Source organism: Agelaius phoeniceus, unplaced genomic scaffold (assembly GCF_051311805.1).
Source record: "Agelaius phoeniceus isolate bAgePho1 unplaced genomic scaffold, bAgePho1.hap1 Scaffold_415, whole genome shotgun sequence".
NCBI lineage: Eukaryota > Metazoa > Chordata > Aves > Passeriformes > Icteridae > Agelaius > Agelaius phoeniceus.
In genome coordinates, this window is record NW_027509993.1 from 35,525 (window position 1) to 46,452 (window position 10,928).

Genomic DNA, 10,928 nt, shown 5'->3' on the forward strand with positions numbered 1-10,928 from the left:
CCCTCGAACACAACCACAATCACCAGCTTGAGTTGGTCTGGACAGCACCAAATAAAATAAAAAGCTTTATACATAGAAAAATTAAAAATAAAAATGAAATAAAAAATTTTTAAAAATTCTTTAAAAATTGAAAAATCAAAAATAAAAATTAAATAATAAAAAAAATGCTTTAAAAATGGAAAAATCAAAAATAAAAATTAAATAAAAAATAAAATTAAAAAAATAAAAAGCTTTAAAAATAGAAAAACCAAAACTAAAAATTAAATAAAAAATAAAATTTAAAAAATACAAAGCTTTAAAAATAGAAAAATCAAAAATAAAAATTAAAAAAAAATCAAAAAATAAAATAAATGCTTTAAAAATAGAGAAATTAAAAGTAAAAATTAAATAAAAAATAAAATTAAAAAATAAAAAGCTTTAAAAATAGAAAAATCAAAAATAAAAATTAAATAAAAAATCAAAAATAAAAATTAAATAAAAAATAAAAAATAAAAAATAAAATAAATGCTTTAAAAATAAAAAAATCAAAACTAAAACAAAAAAAAATTAAATGCTTTAAAAATAGAAAAATTAAAAGTAAAAATTAAAGATAAAAATAAAATTTAAAAAATAAAAAGCTTTAAAAATACAGAAATCAAAAATAAAAATTAAATTTAAAAAAATAAAATAAATGCTTTAAAAATAAAAAAATCAAAACTAAAAATTAAATAAAAATAAAATTAAAAAATAAAAAAGCTGTAAAAGTAGAAAAATAAAAAATAAAAATTAAATTAAAATAAAATTAAAAAATAAAATTAATTTAAAAATAATGAAAAACAAAATAAAATCCGTAAAGTGCTGTAAAGTACCGTTAAAGTTCCATAAAAGGTAGTGCCATAAAGCGCGACAACCGCGCTTTACGCCAGTTTTACGACAGTCGCGCTTTACAACACCTTTTGCGACAGTCGCGCTTTATGACATTACCCTTTATGGAACTTTTATGGTACTTTACAGCACTTTACGGTTTTTATTTTGTTTTTCATCTATTTTAAAATTTTTTTTTATTTTATTTTTTCCTTAATGTTTATTTTTAATTTTTCAAGCTTTTATTTTATTTTTCTAATTCTATTTTTTATTTACTTATTATTTTTAATTTTTCTATTTCAAAAGCTTTTTATTTTATTTTTTAAATTTTATTTTTTATTTAATTTTTAATTTTTCTATTTTTAAAGCTTTTTTTTTTTTTTTTTTTTAATTTTTCTACTTTTAGAGCTTTAATTTTATTTTTTAATTTTATTTTTATTTTTCAATTTTAAAAACATTTATTTTTCTAGTTATATTTTTGATTAAATTTTTATTTTTAATTTTTCTATTTTTAAAGCATTTTATTACATTTTATTTGGTGCTGCCCAAACCTGCTGTAGTGCATTTTTATACTTTATAATACTTTGAAGTCATTTTGTTTTATATCCCCATATTTTTCCCAAATGGTTTATCCCAAACTGTACCCCCCTCCTTCTACCTGTGTTATCCCTCTCCCGGGATGAGATCATACCCAAACCCCCACCCTGGCTCTCTGTCAATGACTCAGCCTCCCATCCCCTCCATGCAGAAGTTTCGGTCCAAGTCGTCCAGTGATCAGCCAGAGGCCAGGGGTCAGCCCCCAGAGCCTTGCCCCATACGCTGTCCTGTATGTCTATGCCCCAGAATCCATCCCTTAGGGTCACTTATTGGTTGGTAAAATGTTATCTACTTTCGGTTTCCACCTCCCTTTAAATGTAACCTTGGCACATCTCCCTGGGGTTCTTGGCAGGAGGCCCCTGAGGTGCAGGAGCTCCTTTGGGACTCCTAATAAAACCTTGGATTAACCCCTGCTAAGAGTCGGCCCTTTATCATCTACCGATGTCTCTGGTGTCTCTTGTGCTGCACAGGGGCCCAGCCCAGGTGCCCTCAGCACCCTCGGGGCAAACACAGAGAGTGTCTCCTGCCAGCCCAGGTGCCCTCAGCACCCTCGGGGCACAGAGAGTGTCTCCCCGCTCTCGGCCGTGTCAGGGCTGCCCCCCGGTGTCTGCCGACTCGGGACCGGCCGAGGGTTACTGAGAGGCTCGCACAAACCTGCTCGGCTGCTGATTGTGGCGTTTGAGGGTCCCCAGGACGAGGGAAGAGACGAGAATCTTGACTCCACCTCTAAGAAGGCTGAAATATTATTTTATGATCTCTATTATATTAAAAGAAAATGAGATAGTAGAACTATACTAAAAGAGCAAGGAGACATCAGAAAGCTGGAAAGGAATGAATAATAAAAACCTGGGACTGCTCACAGCCCCGACGCAGCTGGACCATGATTGGTCATCAAGTAGACACTGCACAGGAGACTAATCCAAGATGCCCCTGTTGCTAAACCATCTCCAGCCCACACTCCACAGCCAGCAGATCGTTATTGGTTCCATTTCTGTTCTGAGGCTTCTCAGGAGAAAAATCCCTGCAAAAGGATTTTCATCAAACACGTCAGTGCCAGGTGATGGCACAGGCAGCATCGGCCGGCCGAGGTCACTGTGTCATCCCTGCCAGCCCAGGTGTCACAGCAAGGAGGAGAGAGTTCACCCTGTGCTCACCCTGCAATACAGAGCAATACAACACAACACACATATTAACACAAGATGATAACCTTTTTCTATTTTCATTACATGTAGATTTACTGTTATAGGAAACCCAAATCAACAAAAGCACACAGAAAACACCACTCATCTACCATTAACACCCCCTTCAGATGACACACGAAGTCACCATCCCTCTCATCACAACTGCTAAATTACACCCCAGCAATCATTGGTCCTCGGGAACGTGGTTCCCGGGAGCCTCAAAAAAATCCTCCTGCTTGACAAAAACCCCGGTCCCTGGACAGTCCGCGCCCAAACTCTGGTGATGAACGTCACCTCACAGACCGTCCGGGACCGAGGAAAAAAAAAACAGCCGGGGGGGGGGGGGGGGAAACGCAGCTGGGGATTTTTTATTCTAAATTTAAAAATGAGTTGAAAAACTTGAAAAGCAAAAGTCACACACACAAGGTTAAATCCAGTAATCCAGTCGGCATGCGCTGACACACGCAGAGATGAGCAGACGCAGACAGACACAGACACGTGCTCTCACACACACTCTTCCCGCTTACACACTCGCTGCGGCCCTTACTCGAGACGCTGAAGAACGTGCTGCGACACATCTTCTGGCTGCGCTCCTTGACGTCAGTTGGTAGGTTCTGGGGAAATCGGTAGCCTTGGGGACCTGTGAGACGACAGGAAGCGGTCAACGAGTGGCTATCTGACAGCTAGGACTTGTCTCCACTCTGAACCAATAAGTTTTCTACCCAAAATCCCATAAAAGACAGATGAACAGTAAAGTTTTTATAACTCTTCTACCTAACTGTGACTACGTGCCCAGGCAGGGCAGCTCCAACCATAAGTGGTACAATATAAGTACACACAACAATGTAAGTCGATGCATACAGTGCAAGTGTACATAGAGGGTAGGTACATACAGTATAAGCCAGCACAGGTACACACAATATAAGCCAGGACTTGAGATAACTCGCTGGAAGATGAATTCTTGAGTCCTATACCCTTCAGAAGATGGAACCTATAGAAGTACTGCAGTCTCATGAGGAGAGTGCAAGACACTCCCTCTAGCAGTCCAAGAGAATGGCATGGAAAAAAAGGCACTACCAAAGCTGGTAGTGAGAAGGAAGATGGATGAGAACATCTTGTCCGTTTGAGACATTCCTGTCTCAAAGAGTAAAAATGTAAAGATGCCAGAATAAGGGATATCCAGAAAGGAACGTGAGTAGAATACAGCCTATATGGCACAGAATAGTGCTGATAAAGCATCGCGACGTAACAAAGGCCTATGACGTGGAAGACAACGGACACAGACACGGACAACACAGACACGGACAACACAGACACGGACAACACAGACACGGACAACATAACACAGAGACAAGTGGCAACTGCCAGGCACTGTCCCCTTAGGCACCCGAGATGCCTAGCGCAAGATGTGCCAGAGGCTGATGATGCCAAAGGAGAGGAAGCCCTATGACGATAGCACGTGATGATGAAATGTAACTCGTTAAAAGAAGTTAGTGCCACAGCAGTTAAGAGGATGCTCGAGAGGCTCAGCAAGCCTAGAGAAGGAAGCCGACGGCCAGGTGGCCGTGGCTATAGCTCCGGACGTGAAGGCGAGCTCCTCGGGGGAAAGATCCGTGACGACGTCGGGCCGAGGAAGGCGGACGATGCAAAGTTCACGAGAATCCTGAGATGGGTCGGAACTGCCCTGCCCGGCAAAGGCTCTGGTCAGGCTGAGGAGAAACCCTCTCCCTTTTCTTCCAGAGAGCCGGTCCCACTACAGACCTCTCTGCTAAACTGACATCAAATTGCCCTCTGTGATAGTAAAGGTTTTTCCCCTTCTCCAAACCACTGGCCCCGACACTTAGCTTTTGGAAAAGGAGCAGACAAAATCCATCCTCGGTCGGACGTGGATGTTGAAACATACTCCGTGTGTGCCTCGGTGCTGTCGTTTCCAACCTTGGGCTACGAGGCTCCTAAGGGTACCTAAGACAAAACAGAAAAGGTGACTATTGCCGTCAAAAAACAGTAATCCCCAGGGCTCCTCCGCACCCCTGCCCCGGCTCACCTCAAATCTTGATTTGACTCCAGAGGGTGCCCAGAAGATACCTGCAAAAAGAATAGGTACACACTTAGCATGCTGCTGTGTAACACTCACCTATGAGTCAGCCTGCCTAAACACCGACTCACCTGCCCTCCTCTGTTCCTTGGCGTGCCTAGGGCAGCGACAGCACCTGCAAAGAAACAAAGCAGAAAAGCATGCTGAGACACTGTGAAAACACAACCTCCCAAATCTGACAAGGATGCCACACCGATACCTTAAGCTGCACACACCTGGAATGGGCATGCCCGGCCAGGATAGATGGCAAGTGGACCACCTAAAATAAAAAGTGGAGATGCTTAGAGCTGCACCAGAAACTGAGACCTCAGCAATAACAACTGCTTCTGTACACTACTCAATGCTCACCTCGCCCACTCGGCCTTGACTGCTGCTCTCAGCCTTGACTTCCTAAAAAGAGAGACAAAGAAGACTGCTCTAACAGCCATCATTTATGCTCTCTCTACAGAGACAAACGGTGACTGACCTGCTCGGGGGAATCCCCTCACCCGGGATGAGGGGCTCTGCCCTGGATTTCATCCTTCTGCACCTGAAAGAAAGGACAAAAATCAAAGAGCTGCAGGATAACTTAAGAGCTCCAGACATCTTGTGCCCATCTACAAATCCCACCTAGAGTCCAACGACACCCCACATTACAAACATCAAGTCCCCGGGACTTCTCCTATTGCACCAGGCTATGCAGCAAGGCAGAGCAGCTCCGGCACAAATGTGTGCAGACACCCGTGACACAGGACAGGACAAACAACGGGGACACAACAGGAACAGAAATCTCTGGGTAAGGAAAATGACAGCAAGCACCGAGAGGACGCAAAATTAGAAGACTGAGGTGAAACTGATGGCGTGCTGATGAAGTTCAGAGAACCCTGGAGGAAGAAGATGCTAACTGAATTATTTATTCCAAGAACTGCAAAGATGGATGCCCGAGAATCCTACGGTCAGAAGCCTCTACCTGTCGCCACATTCTTACAAGTCCTAATCCATCATAACAGAACCTTGCAGGGTGCAGCTGTCCATACAGCTCAGAACAAGACCTGAAAAGACATCTGACCGGATGCTTCGAAAAAGAGTTGCCATTCTGATACCTGTCTGAGCTGCCGAGTTAAAAGTTCCATGGCATCGGCGCCAGGGCAAGGAACGCTGAGAGTACAGATACTAAGACTGATGCCAAGGTTTCTGACAGGCCCCTCAAAGGGCTATGATAAAAGACATGAGATATCCAACAACACATAATACACAAAAGACAAGTGACACAATACACACTGGGACTGCTCTGCCCCGCTCACCTCAGCACTGGGATCAAAAGTGAGATTTTGCTTTTATGGGGCCTAAGGGGCCACTTCATGGACACTCCTCACCTCCAAAGCGGACTCAAATTCCCCCCTCCCAGTAATTCCCAAACCAGCACCCTGCTTTCATCCCCCCTGGGGGTCGTAGCCCTCTACTTCTCTCTCAGACATCTGGGGATGCCGGTCTCAGGTGCAAAGAAAGGCCACCTCGTCAGCTGGGAAGGTCCTGCTGGCACCGGGCTGGTGTCTCTTCGACAGCTGTATTAAAGAAAACCAAACATCAATGCCTGATCGTGGCACCACATCGGCCAAAACCCCGCAAGTCTGCTACTCACCGTGCTCCTAAGAACGCTCAGCTGCTCGGGCCACACGCTTCAGGCACACTCAGAGACCGAGGCCGTCATCACAGGGGACGCCTGGGTTAAGAGGAGATGAGGTGATTTGGCACGGCTGAAACCTGAGTGGACCCTCGCTCCTCCCCCCTACTTCCCTGACTCACCACAACTCCTGGGTAGCTGCCAGAGGCCACCTGGATGGCACCTTTAAATAGAAAAGTTCAGGGCTTCATCACCAAGTCCTGTAATGCATCCACAGGGCTCACATTTGCAGGAAACCCGGAGCATCGGCCAGCTGGTGACGGGGGCTTGCCATACTCCGAGTGGATTGCCTAAAGTGCACAAACGAGAACGGAAGCTTAGAGCTGCACCAGAAATTGAGACCTGAGCAATAACAACTACTGCTCTCCACTGCTCACCTTGACAGCTGGTATCCACATTTGCTTCCTAAAAAGAAAGACAAAGAACAGTGCTGTAACAGAGTCACCATTTACACTTCTGCTGCAGAGAAAACGGTGCCTCACCTGCTCAGGGGAAACCCCTCATCCGGGATGGGGCCCTCTGGCACACATTTAATCCATCTGAATCTGAAAAAAAAGTTAGGACAAGAGTCAAACTGTTGCAGGATAACTTAGGAGCTCCAGACGTCTTGTGTCTATCTACAAATCCCATCTAGAGTCCCACTACACCCCACATTACAAACTCCCAGGGACTACTCCTACTGCACCAGGCTATGCGGCAGGGCAGAGCAGCTCCGGCACAAATGTGTGTGCTGACACCCGTGACACGGGACGGGACGTGACAGACAGGGGGGACACAACAGGAACAGAAAGCTCCTGGCAAGGAAAGTGGCTGCAAGGACTCAGAGAATGCAAAAGGAGATGACCGAGATGAGACAGATAGCAAACTGATGAGGCTCAGAGAACCCTGGAGGAAGATGCTGGCTGAAGGATTTATTCCAAGAACTGCAAAGATGGATACCCAGGAATCCTACGGTCAGAATCCTCTCCCTAACCTCGCATTCTTACAAAGCCTAATCCGTTGAAATGGAGCATTGCGGAGCATGGCTGTCCGTGCAGCTCAGAACAAGACCTGAAAAGCCACCTGACTGGATGCTTCCAAAGAGAGATGCAATTCTGATGCCTGTCGGAGCTCCGGAGTCAAAGGTTCAATGGCCTGGGCACCAGGCTGAGGAACACTGAGATCACAGATTCTAAGAATGGCGCCAAGGTTTCTGACAGGCGCTTCACAGGGCTATGATAAGAGACATGAGATACCCAACCACACATAATACACAAAAGACAAGGGACACGATACACACTGGGACTGCTCTGCCCTGCGCACCTCAGCACTGGGATCAAAAGTGAGACTTTCCTTTTACGTGGCCTAAGAGGCCAAAACTTGGCTACCCTCATCTCCAGAGACAACTCAACCCCCTCCCCCCCAGGAGCCCCGACCCAGCACCCTGCTTTCATCCCCCCTGGGGGTCGTAGCCCTCGACTTATCTCTTGGACATATGGAGATGCGGGTCCATGTCAGGTGCAAAGGAAGGCCGCCTCGCCAGCTGGGAAGGTCCTGCTGGCACTGGGCCGTTGTCTCTTAGACAGCTATATCAAAGGAAACCAAACATCAATGCCTGATCGTGGCACCACATTGGCCAAAACCCCACAAGTCTGCTACTCACCGTTCTCCTAAGAAGGCCCGGCTCTTCAGGTCGCACGCTCCGGCCGCGCTCGGAGGCCGATGCCATCGTCGTGGGGTACGCCTGGGTTAAGAGGACAGGAGGTGACGTGGCATTGCTGAAACCTGAGCGGACACTCGCTCCTCCTCCCTACTTCCCTGACTCACCGCAACTCCTCAGCGGTTCCTGACGGCTGCCCGGAATGCGGGGCTCGCGAGAGCGGCAAACCCGGTCCGTCGGCCAGCTGGGGATGGGAGCTTGGCATGCTCCGAGCAGATGGCCTAAGGCACAAAAACGAGAATGGAGACTTAGACTTGCCCTCTTAGAATTCAGACCGCAGCAACAAGAAAGGCTACTGCTCACCTTACCCTTTTGAACTTGACTGCTGAGATCCAGCTATACTTCCTAAAAATAAAGACAAAGAACAGCGCTGTAACAGGGTCACACTTGACACATCCCCTGCAGAGACAAACGGTGACTGACCTGCTATGGGGAACCCCCTCACCCGGGATGGCGTGCTCTGCCATGGATGCAATGCATCTGCACCTGAAAGAGAGTTAGAACATATGTCAAACACCTGCAGGATGACTCAAAAGCTGCAAACACCTTATATCAATCTAGGAACAGCATCTAGAGTCCAAGTACACCCCACATGAAAAATTTCAACCCCCCAGGGCTTGTCCTATTACACAAGGCTATGCAGCAGGGCAGAGCAGCTCTGGCAACAAATATGTGCAGACACCCGTGACACAGGACAGACAGGACACGACAAACAATGGGCACACAACACAGACAGGAATCTCTTGGCAAAAAGGATTACTGTGAGCAACGAGAGCATGCCAAATGAGATGACCGAGGTGAGACTGATGGCAAGCTGATGTGGCTCAGAAAACATTGAAGGAAGAAGATGCTAACTGAATTATTTATTCCAAGAACTGCAAAGATGGATGCCCAAGAATCCTACGGTCAGAAGCCTCTACCTGTCCTCACATTCTTTCAAGCCCTAAGCTGCCATAATGGATCCTGGCAGGGCATAGCTGTCTGTACAGCTCAGAACAGGACCTGAAAAGACATCTGACCGGATGCTTCCAAAGAGAGATGCGAATCTGATACATGTCTGAGCTCCCCAGGCAAAGGTTGTATGGCATGGGTGCCAGGCCAAGAAATGCAGAGATCACAGACGATAAGAACAATGCCAAGGTTTCTGACAGGCCCCTGAAAAGGCTAAGGTAAGAGACATGAGATACCCAAACAACACACAAGGCACAATAGACAAGGGACATCATACACACCGGGACTGCTCTGCCCTGCGCACCTCAGCACTGGGATCAAAAGTGAGATTTTGCTTTTATGGGGCCTAAGGGGCCACTTCATGGACACTCCTCACCTCCAAAGCGGACTCAAATTCCCCCCTCCCAGTAATTCCCAAACCAGCACCCTGCTTTCATCCCCCCTGGGGGTCGTAGCCCTCTACTTCTCTCTCAGACATCTGGGGATGCCGGTCTCAGGTGCAAAGAAAGGCCACCTCGTCAGCTGGGAAGGTCCTGCTGGCACCGGGCTGGTGTCTCTTCGACAGCTGTATTAAAGAAAACCAAACATCAATGCCTGATCGTGGCACCACATCGGCCAAAACCCCGCAAGTCTGCTACTCACCCTGCTCCTAAGAACGCTCGGCTGCTCGGGCCGCACGCTTCGGCACACTCAGAGACCGAGGCCGTCATCACAGGGGACGCCTGGGTTAAGAGGAGATGAGGTGATTTGGCACGGCTGAAACCTGAGTGGACCCTCGCTCCTCCCCCCTACTTCCCTGACTCACCACAACTCCTGGGTAGCTGCCAGAGGCCACCTGGATGGCACCTTTAAATAGAAAAGTTCAGGGCTTCATCACCAAGTCCTGTAATGCATCCACAGGGCTCACATTTGCAGGAAACCCGGAGCATCGGCCAGCTGGTGACGGGGGCTTGCCATACTCCGAGTGGATTGCCTAAAGTGCACAAACGAGAACGGAAGCTTAGAGCTGCACCAGAAATTGAGACCTGAGCAATAACAACTACTGCTCTCCACTGCTCACCTTGACAGCTGGTATCCACATTTGCTTCCTAAAAAGAAAGACAAAGAACAGTGCTGTAACAGAGTCACCATTTACACTTCTGCTGCAGAGAAAACGGTGCCTCACCTGCTCAGGGGAAACCCCTCATCCGGGATGGGGCCCTCTGGCACACATTTAATCCATCTGAATCTGAAAAAAAAGTTAGGACAAGAGTCAAACTGTTGCAGGATAACTTAGGAGCTCCAGACGTCTTGTGTCTATCTACAAATCCCATCTAGAGTCCCACTACACCCCACATTACAAACTCCCAGGGACTACTCCTACTGCACCAGGCTATGCGGCAGGGCAGAGCAGCTCCGGCACAAATGTGTGTGCTGACACCCGTGACACGGGACGGGACGTGACAGACAGGGGGGACACAACAGGAACAGAAAGCTCCTGGCAAGGAAAGTGGCTGCAAGGACTCAGAGAATGCAAAAGGAGATGACCGAGATGAGACAGATAGCAAACTGATGAGGCTCAGAGAACCCTGGAGGAAGATGCTGGCTGAAGGATTTATTCCAAGAACTGCAAAGATGGATACCCAGGAATCCTACGGTCAGAATCCTCTCCCTAACCTCGCATTCTTACAAAGCCTAATCCGTTGAAATGGAGCATTGCGGAGCATGGCTGTCCGTGCAGCTCAGAACAAGACCTGAAAAGCCACCTGACTGGATGCTTCCAAAGAGAGATGCAATTCTGATGCCTGTCGGAGCTCCGGAGTCAAAGGTTCAATGGCCTGGGCACCAGGCTGAGGAACACTGAGATCACAGATTCTAAGAATGGCGCCAAGGTTTCTGACAGGCGCTTCACAGGGCTAT

At 46.8% G+C, this 10,928-nt stretch overlaps 1 long non-coding RNA gene across 1 annotated transcript; it reads right to left on the reverse strand.

Moving 5' to 3' along the window:
• Positions 1-8,037: 8,037 nt before the first annotated feature.
• LOC143693229 (uncharacterized) lies at positions 8,038-9,556 on the reverse strand. The gene is made up of 5 exons (XR_013180745.1): positions 9,456-9,556; positions 8,502-8,564; positions 8,387-8,423; positions 8,186-8,299; positions 8,038-8,102 (listed from the first exon to the last, which is right to left on the reverse strand). It is a non-coding gene; the product is annotated as an uncharacterized LOC143693229 (long non-coding RNA).
• Positions 9,557-10,928: the final 1,372 nt, after the last annotated feature.